General features: G+C 54.6%; 14 non-coding genes across 14 annotated transcripts; all 14 read left to right on the forward strand.

Annotated features, from left to right (window-relative positions):
• The first annotated feature begins 211 nt into the window (after positions 1-211).
• On the forward strand, positions 212-330 carry LOC126140729 (5S ribosomal RNA). Its single transcript, XR_007529258.1, has one exon. It is a non-coding gene; the product is annotated as a 5S ribosomal RNA (ribosomal RNA).
• Positions 331-1,157: 827 nt separating this feature from the next.
• LOC126140730 (5S ribosomal RNA) lies at positions 1,158-1,276 on the forward strand. Its single transcript, XR_007529259.1, has one exon. It is a non-coding gene; the product is annotated as a 5S ribosomal RNA (ribosomal RNA).
• Positions 1,277-2,104: 828 nt separating this feature from the next.
• Positions 2,105-2,223, forward strand: LOC126140731 (5S ribosomal RNA). The gene has a single exon (XR_007529260.1). It is a non-coding gene; the product is annotated as a 5S ribosomal RNA (ribosomal RNA).
• Positions 2,224-3,052: 829 nt separating this feature from the next.
• On the forward strand, positions 3,053-3,171 carry LOC126140732 (5S ribosomal RNA). The gene has a single exon (XR_007529261.1). It is a non-coding gene; the product is annotated as a 5S ribosomal RNA (ribosomal RNA).
• An 828-nt stretch (positions 3,172-3,999) lies between these two features.
• On the forward strand, positions 4,000-4,118 carry LOC126140733 (5S ribosomal RNA). Its single transcript, XR_007529262.1, has one exon. It is a non-coding gene; the product is annotated as a 5S ribosomal RNA (ribosomal RNA).
• An 829-nt stretch (positions 4,119-4,947) lies between these two features.
• On the forward strand, positions 4,948-5,066 carry LOC126140734 (5S ribosomal RNA). Its single transcript, XR_007529263.1, has one exon. It is a non-coding gene; the product is annotated as a 5S ribosomal RNA (ribosomal RNA).
• Positions 5,067-5,894: 828 nt separating this feature from the next.
• On the forward strand, positions 5,895-6,013 carry LOC126140736 (5S ribosomal RNA). The gene has a single exon (XR_007529265.1). It is a non-coding gene; the product is annotated as a 5S ribosomal RNA (ribosomal RNA).
• Positions 6,014-6,842: 829 nt separating this feature from the next.
• LOC126140739 (5S ribosomal RNA) lies at positions 6,843-6,961 on the forward strand. Its single transcript, XR_007529266.1, has one exon. It is a non-coding gene; the product is annotated as a 5S ribosomal RNA (ribosomal RNA).
• Positions 6,962-7,790: 829 nt separating this feature from the next.
• On the forward strand, positions 7,791-7,909 carry LOC126140740 (5S ribosomal RNA). Its single transcript, XR_007529267.1, has one exon. It is a non-coding gene; the product is annotated as a 5S ribosomal RNA (ribosomal RNA).
• Positions 7,910-8,738: 829 nt separating this feature from the next.
• LOC126140741 (5S ribosomal RNA) lies at positions 8,739-8,857 on the forward strand. Its single transcript, XR_007529268.1, has one exon. It is a non-coding gene; the product is annotated as a 5S ribosomal RNA (ribosomal RNA).
• An 829-nt stretch (positions 8,858-9,686) lies between these two features.
• On the forward strand, positions 9,687-9,805 carry LOC126140742 (5S ribosomal RNA). The gene has a single exon (XR_007529269.1). It is a non-coding gene; the product is annotated as a 5S ribosomal RNA (ribosomal RNA).
• An 829-nt stretch (positions 9,806-10,634) lies between these two features.
• LOC126140743 (5S ribosomal RNA) lies at positions 10,635-10,753 on the forward strand. The gene has a single exon (XR_007529270.1). It is a non-coding gene; the product is annotated as a 5S ribosomal RNA (ribosomal RNA).
• An 828-nt stretch (positions 10,754-11,581) lies between these two features.
• Positions 11,582-11,700, forward strand: LOC126140773 (5S ribosomal RNA). Its single transcript, XR_007529297.1, has one exon. It is a non-coding gene; the product is annotated as a 5S ribosomal RNA (ribosomal RNA).
• Positions 11,701-12,529: 829 nt separating this feature from the next.
• Positions 12,530-12,648, forward strand: LOC126140744 (5S ribosomal RNA). The gene has a single exon (XR_007529271.1). It is a non-coding gene; the product is annotated as a 5S ribosomal RNA (ribosomal RNA).
• Positions 12,649-13,047: the final 399 nt, after the last annotated feature.

Raw genomic sequence — 13,047 nt, forward strand, 5'->3', positions numbered from 1 at the left:
CGAGCAGCAGTGCGTCTCACACACGCGGCGGTGCGCCCGCCAATTCGGCCGTCGCTCTGCTGGGACGCCGGGCGCGCCTCCCCGCGCCGTCCTCGAGGAACTGGCGGTTGCGGAAGGAAGCGCTTTCGTCAAATGCGGCCGAAAACTAACATTTTGTGTGTTGGGAGAAAAGCCGAACGCGAATTCTGCCGTGCTCCTACATTAGATGAGCGCCAACGGCCATACCATGATGAATACACCGGTTCTCGTCCGATCACCGAAGTTAAGCATCATCGGGCCCGGCTAGTACTTGGATGGGTGACCGCCTGGGAAACCCGGGTGCTGTTGGCTCCCTTCCTTTTTTTTTTTTTGTTATGTCGCCAGCCCAATTTTCAAACTACCTTTCTGTTGTGACAAAGTTGCTTCCTTAAGCCTTTTAAACTACTGTAATGGTACGAAAATGCAGTAATTAACTCAGTTTGAGGGAGAATGTGCTAACCAAGTTTGCCAAGAAGACTTTGAAAACGACAAAACAGTACGAATCGGCAGGTGATTTCTGAAATACGTCACCGCCTATTGTTGTGTAGGAGTGTAGAGTTCCAAATTTGATTTGTAACCACGAATTTATTCCTTAGTCGTCTCGTCTCGTCTCGTCTCGCAGACGTTTGTCGTGCTTGCGCTGTCATATGGACCACGACCCGAGCGGCAGCGAGCGGCAGTCGAGCAAAGTCGGGACAAGTCGGGACGGGGACAGGGACAGGGATAGGAATGGTGCGAATGCACTGCAAACTACGCAGACACCTGGTGTGAGGCGAGGCGAGGCGAGGAAGCCCACATCGCTACCAGTGGGCCCTCCAGCACGACACTGCCACACCCCGCACAGGCCCTCCGCTGAACACCAGGGACAAGATGCGTCCTCCGCTAGTGTCGAAGGCTGCACGCGCCCAGCGAATGACAGGGGGTGCAACGAGCAGCAGTGCGTCTCACACACGCGGCGGTGCGCCCGCCAATTCGGCCGTCGCTCTGCTGGGACGCCGGGCGCGCCTCCCCGCGCCGTCCTCGAGGAACTGGCGGTTGCGGAAGGAAGCGCTTTCGTCAAATGCGGCCGAAAACTAACATTTTGTGTGTTGGGAGAAAAGCCGAACGCGAATTCTGCCGTGCTCCTACATTAGATGAGCGCCAACGGCCATACCATGATGAATACACCGGTTCTCGTCCGATCACCGAAGTTAAGCATCATCGGGCCCGGCTAGTACTTGGATGGGTGACCGCCTGGGAAACCCGGGTGCTGTTGGCTCCCTTCCTTTTTTTTTTTTTTGTTATGTCGCCAGCCCAATTTTCAAACTACCTTTCTGTTGTGACAAAGTTGCTTCCTTAAGCCTTTTAAACTACTGTAATGGTACGAAAATGCAGTAATTAACTCAGTTTGAGGGAGAATGTGCTAACCAAGTTTGCCAAGAAGACTTTGAAAACGACAAAACAGTACGAATCGGCAGGTGATTTCTGAAATACGTCACCGCCTATTGTTGTGTAGGAGTGTAGAGTTCCAAATTTGATTTGTAACCACGAATTTATTCCTTAGTCGTCTCGTCTCGTCTCGTCTCGCAGACGTTTGTCGTGCTTGCGCTGTCATATGGACCACGACCCGAGCGGCAGCGAGCGGCAGTCGAGCAAAGTCGGGACAAGTCGGGACGGGGACAGGGACAGGGATAGGAATGGTGCGAATGCACTGCAAACTACGCAGACACCTGGTGTGAGGCGAGGCGAGGCGAGGAAGCCCACATCGCTACCAGTGGGCCCTCCAGCACGACACTGCCACACCCCGCACAGGCCCTCCGCTGAACACCAGGGACAAGATGCGTCCTCCGCTAGTGTCGAAGGCTGCACGCGCCCAGCGAATGACAGGGGGTGCAACGAGCAGCAGTGCGTCTCACACACGCGGCGGTGCGCCCGCCAATTCGGCCGTCGCTCTGCTGGGACGCCGGGCGCGCCTCCCCGCGCCGTCCTCGAGGAACTGGCGGTTGCGGAAGGAAGCGCTTTCGTCAAATGCGGCCGAAAACTAACATTTTGTGTGTTGGGAGAAAAGCCGAACGCGAATTCTGCCGTGCTCCTACATTAGATGAGCGCCAACGGCCATACCATGATGAATACACCGGTTCTCGTCCGATCACCGAAGTTAAGCATCATCGGGCCCGGCTAGTACTTGGATGGGTGACCGCCTGGGAAACCCGGGTGCTGTTGGCTCCCTTCCTTTTTTTTTTTTTTGTTATGTCGCCAGCCCAATTTTCAAACTACCTTTCTGTTGTGACAAAGTTGCTTCCTTAAGCCTTTTAAACTACTGTAATGGTACGAAAATGCAGTAATTAACTCAGTTTGAGGGAGAATGTGCTAACCAAGTTTGCCAAGAAGACTTTGAAAACGACAAAACAGTACGAATCGGCAGGTGATTTCTGAAATACGTCACCGCCTATTGTTGTGTAGGAGTGTAGAGTTCCAAATTTGATTTGTAACCACGAATTTATTCCTTAGTCGTCTCGTCTCGTCTCGTCTCGGAGACGTTTGTCGTGCTTGCGCTGTCATATGGACCACGACCCGAGCGGCAGCGAGCGGCAGTCGAGCAAAGTCGGGACAAGTCGGGACGGGGACCGGGACAGGGATAGGAATGGTGCGAATGCACTGCAAACTACGCAGACACCTGGTGTGAGGCGAGGCGAGGCGAGGAAGCCCACATCGCTACCAGTGGCGCCCTCCAGCACGACACTGCCACACCCCGCACAGGCCCTCCGCTGAACACCAGGGACAAGATGCGTCCTCCGCTAGTGTCGAAGGCTGCACGCGCCCAGCGAATGACAGGGGGTGCAACGAGCAGCAGTGCGTCTCACACACGCGGCGGTGCGCCCGCCAATTCGGCCGTCGCTCTGCTGGGACGCCGGGCGCGCCTCCCCGCGCCGTCCTCGAGGAACTGGCGGTTGCGGAAGGAAGCGCTTTCGTCAAATGCGGCCGAAAACTAACATTTTGTGTGTTGGGAGAAAAGCCGAACGCGAATTCTGCCGTGCTCCTACATTAGATGAGCGCCAACGGCCATACCATGATGAATACACCGGTTCTCGTCCGATCACCGAAGTTAAGCATCATCGGGCCCGGCTAGTACTTGGATGGGTGACCGCCTGGGAAACCCGGGTGCTGTTGGCTCCCTTCCTTTTTTTTTTTTTTGTTATGTCGCCAGCCCAATTTTCAAACTACCTTTCTGTTGTGACAAAGTTGCTTCCTTAAGCCTTTTAAACTACTGTAATGGTACGAAAATGCAGTAATTAACTCAGTTTGAGGGAGAATGTGCTAACCAAGTTTGCCAAGAAGACTTTGAAAACGACAAAACAGTACGAATCGGCAGGTGATTTCTGAAATACGTCACCGCCTATTGTTGTGTAGGAGTGTAGAGTTCCAAATTTGATTTGTAACCACGAATTTATTCCTTAGTCGTCTCGTCTCGTCTCGTCTCGCAGACGTTTGTCGTGCTTGCGCTGTCATATGGACCACGACCCGAGCGGCAGCGAGCGGCAGTCGAGCAAAGTCGGGACAAGTCGGGACGGGGACAGGGACAGGGATAGGAATGGTGCGAATGCACTGCAAACTACGCAGACACCTGGTGTGAGGCGAGGCGAGGCGAGGAAGCCCACATCGCTACCAGTGGGCCCTCCAGCACGACACTGCCACACCCCGCACAGGCCCTCCGCTGAACACCAGGGACAAGATGCGTCCTCCGCTAGTGTCGAAGGCTGCACGCGCCCAGCGAATGACAGGGGGTGCAACGAGCAGCAGTGCGTCTCACACACGCGGCGGTGCGCCCGCCAATTCGGCCGTCGCTCTGCTGGGACGCCGGGCGCGCCTCCCCGCGCCGTCCTCGAGGAACTGGCGGTTGCGGAAGGAAGCGCTTTCGTCAAATGCGGCCGAAAACTAACATTTTGTGTGTTGGGAGAAAAGCCGAACGCGAATTCTGCCGTGCTCCTACATTAGATGAGCGCCAACGGCCATACCATGATGAATACACCGGTTCTCGTCCGATCACCGAAGTTAAGCATCATCGGGCCCGGCTAGTACTTGGATGGGTGACCGCCTGGGAAACCCGGGTGCTGTTGGCTCCCTTCCTTTTTTTTTTTTTTGTTATGTCGCCAGCCCAATTTTCAAACTACCTTTCTGTTGTGACAAAGTTGCTTCCTTAAGCCTTTTAAACTACTGTAATGGTACGAAAATGCAGTAATTAACTCAGTTTGAGGGAGAATGTGCTAACCAAGTTTGCCAAGAAGACTTTGAAAACGACAAAACAGTACGAATCGGCAGGTGATTTCTGAAATACGTCACCGCCTATTGTTGTGTAGGAGTGTAGAGTTCCAAATTTGATTTGTAACCACGAATTTATTCCTTAGTCGTCTCGTCTCGTCTCGTCTCGGAGACGTTTGTCGTGCTTGCGCTGTCATATGGACCACGACCCGAGCGGCAGCGAGCGGCAGTCGAGCAAAGTCGGGACAAGTCGGGACGGGGACCGGGACAGGGATAGGAATGGTGCGAATGCACTGCAAACTACGCAGACACCTGGTGTGAGGCGAGGCGAGGCGAGGAAGCCCACATCGCTACCAGTGGCGCCCTCCAGCACGACACTGCCACACCCCGCACAGGCCCTCCGCTGAACACCAGGGACAAGATGCGTCCTCCGCTAGTGTCGAAGGCTGCACGCGCCCAGCGAATGACAGGGGGTGCAACGAGCAGCAGTGCGTCTCACACACGCGGCGGTGCGCCCGCCAATTCGGCCGTCGCTCTGCTGGGACGCCGGGCGCGCCTCCCCGCGCCGTCCTCGAGGAACTGGCGGTTGCGGAAGGAAGCGCTTTCGTCAAATGCGGCCGAAAACTAACATTTTGTGTGTTGGGAGAAAAGCCGAACGCGAATTCTGCCGTGCTCCTACATTAGATGAGCGCCAACGGCCATACCATGATGAATACACCGGTTCTCGTCCGATCACCGAAGTTAAGCATCATCGGGCCCGGCTAGTACTTGGATGGGTGACCGCCTGGGAAACCCGGGTGCTGTTGGCTCCCTTCCTTTTTTTTTTTTTTGTTATGTCGCCAGCCCAATTTTCAAACTACCTTTCTGTTGTGACAAAGTTGCTTCCTTAAGCCTTTTAAACTACTGTAATGGTACGAAAATGCAGTAATTAACTCAGTTTGAGGGAGAATGTGCTAACCAAGTTTGCCAAGAAGACTTTGAAAACGACAAAACAGTACGAATCGGCAGGTGATTTCTGAAATACGTCACCGCCTATTGTTGTGTAGGAGTGTAGAGTTCCAAATTTGATTTGTAACCACGAATTTATTCCTTAGTCGTCTCGTCTCGTCTCGTCTCGCAGACGTTTGTCGTGCTTGCGCTGTCATATGGACCACGACCCGAGCGGCAGCGAGCGGCAGTCGAGCAAAGTCGGGACAAGTCGGGACGGGGACAGGGACAGGGATAGGAATGGTGCGAATGCACTGCAAACTACGCAGACACCTGGTGTGAGGCGAGGCGAGGCGAGGAAGCCCACATCGCTACCAGTGGGCCCTCCAGCACGACACTGCCACACCCCGCACAGGCCCTCCGCTGAACACCAGGGACAAGATGCGTCCTCCGCTAGTGTCGAAGGCTGCACGCGCCCAGCGAATGACAGGGGGTGCAACGAGCAGCAGTGCGTCTCACACACGCGGCGGTGCGCCCGCCAATTCGGCCGTCGCTCTGCTGGGACGCCGGGCGCGCCTCCCCGCGCCGTCCTCGAGGAACTGGCGGTTGCGGAAGGAAGCGCTTTCGTCAAATGCGGCCGAAAACTAACATTTTGTGTGTTGGGAGAAAAGCCGAACGCGAATTCTGCCGTGCTCCTACATTAGATGAGCGCCAACGGCCATACCATGATGAATACACCGGTTCTCGTCCGATCACCGAAGTTAAGCATCATCGGGCCCGGCTAGTACTTGGATGGGTGACCGCCTGGGAAACCCGGGTGCTGTTGGCTCCCTTCCTTTTTTTTTTTTTTTGTTATGTCGCCAGCCCAATTTTCAAACTACCTTTCTGTTGTGACAAAGTTGCTTCCTTAAGCCTTTTAAACTACTGTAATGGTACGAAAATGCAGTAATTAACTCAGTTTGAGGGAGAATGTGCTAACCAAGTTTGCCAAGAAGACTTTGAAAACGACAAAACAGTACGAATCGGCAGGTGATTTCTGAAATACGTCACCGCCTATTGTTGTGTAGGAGTGTAGAGTTCCAAATTTGATTTGTAACCACGAATTTATTCCTTAGTCGTCTCGTCTCGTCTCGTCTCGCAGACGTTTGTCGTGCTTGCGCTGTCATATGGACCACGACCCGAGCGGCAGCGAGCGGCAGTCGAGCAAAGTCGGGACAAGTCGGGACGGGGACAGGGACAGGGATAGGAATGGTGCGAATGCACTGCAAACTACGCAGACACCTGGTGTGAGGCGAGGCGAGGCGAGGAAGCCCACATCGCTACCAGTGGGCCCTCCAGCACGACACTGCCACACCCCGCACAGGCCCTCCGCTGAACACCAGGGACAAGATGCGTCCTCCGCTAGTGTCGAAGGCTGCACGCGCCCAGCGAATGACAGGGGGTGCAACGAGCAGCAGTGCGTCTCACACACGCGGCGGTGCGCCCGCCAATTCGGCCGTCGCTCTGCTGGGACGCCGGGCGCGCCTCCCCGCGCCGTCCTCGAGGAACTGGCGGTTGCGGAAGGAAGCGCTTTCGTCAAATGCGGCCGAAAACTAACATTTTGTGTGTTGGGAGAAAAGCCGAACGCGAATTCTGCCGTGCTCCTACATTAGATGAGCGCCAACGGCCATACCATGATGAATACACCGGTTCTCGTCCGATCACCGAAGTTAAGCATCATCGGGCCCGGCTAGTACTTGGATGGGTGACCGCCTGGGAAACCCGGGTGCTGTTGGCTCCCTTCCTTTTTTTTTTTTTTGTTATGTCGCCAGCCCAATTTTCAAACTACCTTTCTGTTGTGACAAAGTTGCTTCCTTAAGCCTTTTAAACTACTGTAATGGTACGAAAATGCAGTAATTAACTCAGTTTGAGGGAGAATGTTTTAACCAAGTTTGCCAAGAAGACTTTGAAAACGACAAAACAGTACGAATCGGCAGGTGATTTCTGAAATACGTCACCGCCTATTGTTGTGTAGGAGTGTAGAGTTCCAAATTTGATTTGTAACCACGAATTTATTCCTTAGTCGTCTCGTCTCGTCTCGTCTCGCAGACGTTTGTCGTGCTTGCGCTGTCATATGGACCACGACCCGAGCGGCAGCGAGCGGCAGTCGAGCAAAGTCGGGACAAGTCGGGACGGGGACCGGGACAGGGATAGGAATGGTGCGAATGCACTGCAAACTACGCAGACACCTGGTGTGAGGCGAGGCGAGGCGAGGAAGCCCACATCGCTACCAGTGGCGCCCTCCAGCACGACACTGCCACACCCCGCACAGGCCCTCCGCTGAACACCAGGGACAAGATGCGTCCTCCGCTAGTGTCGAAGGCTGCACGCGCCCAGCGAATGACAGGGGGTGCAACGAGCAGCAGTGCGTCTCACACACGCGGCGGTGCGCCCGCCAATTCGGCCGTCGCTCTGCTGGGACGCCGGGCGCGCCTCCCCGCGCCGTCCTCGAGGAACTGGCGGTTGCGGAAGGAAGCGCTTTCGTCAAATGCGGCCGAAAACTAACATTTTGTGTGTTGGGAGAAAAGCCGAACGCGAATTCTGCCGTGCTCCTACATTAGATGAGCGCCAACGGCCATACCATGATGAATACACCGGTTCTCGTCCGATCACCGAAGTTAAGCATCATCGGGCCCGGCTAGTACTTGGATGGGTGACCGCCTGGGAAACCCGGGTGCTGTTGGCTCCCTTCCTTTTTTTTTTTTTTGTTATGTCGCCAGCCCAATTTTCAAACTACCTTTCTGTTGTGACAAAGTTGCTTCCTTAAGCCTTTTAAACTACTGTAATGGTACGAAAATGCAGTAATTAACTCAGTTTGAGGGAGAATGTGCTAACCAAGTTTGCCAAGAAGACTTTGAAAACGACAAAACAGTACGAATCGGCAGGTGATTTCTGAAATACGTCACCGCCTATTGTTGTGTAGGAGTGTAGAGTTCCAAATTTGATTTGTAACCACGAATTTATTCCTTAGTCGTCTCGTCTCGTCTCGTCTCGGAGACGTTTGTCGTGCTTGCGCTGTCATATGGACCACGACCCGAGCGGCAGCGAGCGGCAGTCGAGCAAAGTCGGGACAAGTCGGGACGGGGACCGGGACAGGGATAGGAATGGTGCGAATGCACTGCAAACTACGCAGACACCTGGTGTGAGGCGAGGCGAGGCGAGGAAGCCCACATCGCTACCAGTGGCGCCCTCCAGCACGACACTGCCACACCCCGCACAGGCCCTCCGCTGAACACCAGGGACAAGATGCGTCCTCCGCTAGTGTCGAAGGCTGCACGCGCCCAGCGAATGACAGGGGGTGCAACGAGCAGCAGTGCGTCTCACACACGCGGCGGTGCGCCCGCCAATTCGGCCGTCGCTCTGCTGGGACGCCGGGCGCGCCTCCCCGCGCCGTCCTCGAGGAACTGGCGGTTGCGGAAGGAAGCGCTTTCGTCAAATGCGGCCGAAAACTAACATTTTGTGTGTTGGGAGAAAAGCCGAACGCGAATTCTGCCGTGCTCCTACATTAGATGAGCGCCAACGGCCATACCATGATGAATACACCGGTTCTCGTCCGATCACCGAAGTTAAGCATCATCGGGCCCGGCTAGTACTTGGATGGGTGACCGCCTGGGAAACCCGGGTGCTGTTGGCTCCCTTCCTTTTTTTTTTTTTTGTTATGTCGCCAGCCCAATTTTCAAACTACCTTTCTGTTGTGACAAAGTTGCTTCCTTAAGCCTTTTAAACTACTGTAATGGTACGAAAATGCAGTAATTAACTCAGTTTGAGGGAGAATGTTTTAACCAAGTTTGCCAAGAAGACTTTGAAAACGACAAAACAGTACGAATCGGCAGGTGATTTCTGAAATACGTCACCGCCTATTGTTGTGTAGGAGTGTAGAGTTCCAAATTTGATTTGTAACCACGAATTTATTCCTTAGTCGTCTCGTCTCGTCTCGTCTCGCAGACGTTTGTCGTGCTTGCGCTGTCATATGGACCACGACCCGAGCGGCAGCGAGCGGCAGTCGAGCAAAGTCGGGACAAGTCGGGACGGGGACCGGGACAGGGATAGGAATGGTGCGAATGCACTGCAAACTACGCAGACACCTGGTGTGAGGCGAGGCGAGGCGAGGAAGCCCACATCGCTACCAGTGGCGCCCTCCAGCACGACACTGCCACACCCCGCACAGGCCCTCCGCTGAACACCAGGGACAAGATGCGTCCTCCGCTAGTGTCGAAGGCTGCACGCGCCCAGCGAATGACAGGGGGTGCAACGAGCAGCAGTGCGTCTCACACACGCGGCGGTGCGCCCGCCAATTCGGCCGTCGCTCTGCTGGGACGCCGGGCGCGCCTCCCCGCGCCGTCCTCGAGGAACTGGCGGTTGCGGAAGGAAGCGCTTTCGTCAAATGCGGCCGAAAACTAACATTTTGTGTGTTGGGAGAAAAGCCGAACGCGAATTCTGCCGTGCTCCTACATTAGATGAGCGCCAACGGCCATACCATGATGAATACACCGGTTCTCGTCCGATCACCGAAGTTAAGCATCATCGGGCCCGGCTAGTACTTGGATGGGTGACCGCCTGGGAAACCCGGGTGCTGTTGGCTCCCTTCCTTTTTTTTTTTTTTGTTATGTCGCCAGCCCAATTTTCAAACTACCTTTCTGTTGTGACAAAGTTGCTTCCTTAAGCCTTTTAAACTACTGTAATGGTACGAAAATGCAGTAATTAACTCAGTTTGAGGGAGAATGTGCTAACCAAGTTTGCCAAGAAGACTTTGAAAACGACAAAACAGTACGAATCGGCAGGTGATTTCTGAAATACGTCACCGCCTATTGTTGTGTAGGAGTGTAGAGTTCCAAATTTGATTTGTAACCACGAATTTATTCCTTAGTCGTCTCGTCTCGTCTCGTCTCGGAGACGTTTGTCGTGCTTGCGCTGTCATATGGACCACGACCCGAGCGGCAGCGAGCGGCAGTCGAGCAAAGTCGGGACAAGTCGGGACGGGGACCGGGACAGGGATAGGAATGGTGCGAATGCACTGCAAACTACGCAGACACCTGGTGTGAGGCGAGGCGAGGCGAGGAAGCCCACATCGCTACCAGTGGCGCCCTCCAGCACGACACTGCCACACCCCGCACAGGCCCTCCGCTGAACACCAGGGACAAGATGCGTCCTCCGCTAGTGTCGAAGGCTGCACGCGCCCAGCGAATGACAGGGGGTGCAACGAGCAGCAGTGCGTCTCACACACGCGGCGGTGCGCCCGCCAATTCGGCCGTCGCTCTGCTGGGACGCCGGGCGCGCCTCCCCGCGCCGTCCTCGAGGAACTGGCGGTTGCGGAAGGAAGCGCTTTCGTCAAATGCGGCCGAAAACTAACATTTTGTGTGTTGGGAGAAAAGCCGAACGCGAATTCTGCCGTGCTCCTACATTAGATGAGCGCCAACGGCCATACCATGATGAATACACCGGTTCTCGTCCGATCACCGAAGTTAAGCATCATCGGGCCCGGCTAGTACTTGGATGGGTGACCGCCTGGGAAACCCGGGTGCTGTTGGCTCCCTTCCTTTTTTTTTTTTTTGTTATGTCGCCAGCCCAATTTTCAAACTACCTTTCTGTTGTGACAAAGTTGCTTCCTTAAGCCTTTTAAACTACTGTAATGGTACGAAAATGCAGTAATTAACTCAGTTTGAGGGAGAATGTGCTAACCAAGTTTGCCAAGAAGACTTTGAAAACGACAAAACAGTACGAATCGGCAGGTGATTTCTGAAATACGTCACCGCCTATTGTTGTGTAGGAGTGTAGAGTTCCAAATTTGATTTGTAACCACGAATTTATTCCTTAGTCGTCTCGTCTCGTCTCGTCTCGCAGACGTTTGTCGTGCTTGCGCTGTCATATGGACCACGACCCGAGCGGCAGCGAGCGGCAGTCGAGCAAAGTCGGGACAAGTCGGGACGGGGACAGGGACAGGGATAGGAATGGTGCGAATGCACTGCAAACTACGCAGACACCTGGTGTGAGGCGAGGCGAGGCGAGGAAGCCCACATCGCTACCAGTGGGCCCTCCAGCACGACACTGCCACACCCCGCACAGGCCCTCCGCTGAACACCAGGGACAAGATGCGTCCTCCGCTAGTGTCGAAGGCTGCACGCGCCCAGCGAATGACAGGGGGTGCAACGAGCAGCAGTGCGTCTCACACACGCGGCGGTGCGCCCGCCAATTCGGCCGTCGCTCTGCTGGGACGCCGGGCGCGCCTCCCCGCGCCGTCCTCGAGGAACTGGCGGTTGCGGAAGGAAGCGCTTTCGTCAAATGCGGCCGAAAACTAACATTTTGTGTGTTGGGAGAAAAGCCGAACGCGAATTCTGCCGTGCTCCTACATTAGATGAGCGCCAACGGCCATACCATGATGAATACACCGGTTCTCGTCCGATCACCGAAGTTAAGCATCATCGGGCCCGGCTAGTACTTGGATGGGTGACCGCCTAGGAAACCCGGGTGCTGTTGGCTCCCTTCCTTTTTTTTTTTTTTGTTATGTCGCCAGCCCAATTTTCAAACTACCTTTCTGTTGTGACAAAGTTGCTTCCTTAAGCCTTTTAAACTACTGTAATGGTACGAAAATGCAGTAATTAACTCAGTTTGAGGGAGAATGTGCTAACCAAGTTTGCCAAGAAGACTTTGAAAACGACAAAACAGTACGAATCGGCAGGTGATTTCTGAAATACGTCACCGCCTATTGTTGTGTAGGAGTGTAGAGTTCCAAATTTGATTTGTAACCACGAATTTATTCCTTAGTCGTCTCGTCTCGTCTCGTCTCGGAGACGTTTGTCGTGCTTGCGCTGTCATATGGACCACGACCCGAGCGGCAGCGAGCGGCAGTCGAGCAAAGTCGGGACAAGTCGGGACGGGGACCGGGACAGGGATAGGAATGGTGCGAATGCACTGCAAACTACGCAGACACCTGGTGTGAGGCGAGGCGAGGCGAGGAAGCCCACATCGCTACCAGTGGCGCCCTCCAGCACGACACTGCCACACCCCGCACAGGCCCTCCGCTGAACACCAGGGACAAGATGCGTCCTCCGCTAGTGTCGAAGGCTGCACGCGCCCAGCGAATGACAGGGGGTGCAACGAGCAGCAGTGCGTCTCACACACGCGGCGGTGCGCCCGCCAATTCGGCCGTCGCTCTGCTGGGACGCCGGGCGCGCCTCCCCGCGCCGTCCTCGAGGAACTGGCGGTTGCGGAAGGAAGCGCTTTCGTCAAATGCGGCCGAAAACTAACATTTTGTGTGTTGGGAGAAAAGCCGAACGCGAATTCTGCCGTGCTCCTACATTAGATGAGCGCCAACGGCCATACCATGATGAATACACCGGTTCTCGTCCGATCACCGAAGTTAAGCATCATCGGGCCCGGCTAGTACTTGGATGGGTGACCGCCTGGGAAACCCGGGTGCTGTTGGCTCCCTTCCTTTTTTTTTTTTTTGTTATGTCGCCAGCCCAATTTTCAAACTACCTTTCTGTTGTGACAAAGTTGCTTCCTTAAGCCTTTTAAACTACTGTAATGGTACGAAAATGCAGTAATTAACTCAGTTTGAGGGAGAATGTTTTAACCAAGTTTGCCAAGAAGACTTTGAAAACGACAAAACAGTACGAATCGGCAGGTGATTTCTGAAATACGTCACCGCCTATTGTTGTGTAGGAGTGTAGAGTTCCAAATTTGATTTGTAACCACGAATTTATTCCTTAGTCGTCTCGTCTCGTCTCGTCTCGCAGACGTTTGTCGTGCTTGCGCTGTCATATGGACCACGACCCGAGCGGCAGCGAGCGGCAGTCGAGCAAAGTCGGGACAAGTCGGGACGGG

Source organism: Schistocerca cancellata, unplaced genomic scaffold, assembly GCF_023864275.1.
Source record: "Schistocerca cancellata isolate TAMUIC-IGC-003103 unplaced genomic scaffold, iqSchCanc2.1 HiC_scaffold_705, whole genome shotgun sequence".
Classification (NCBI taxonomy): Eukaryota; Metazoa; Arthropoda; class Insecta; order Orthoptera; family Acrididae; genus Schistocerca; species Schistocerca cancellata.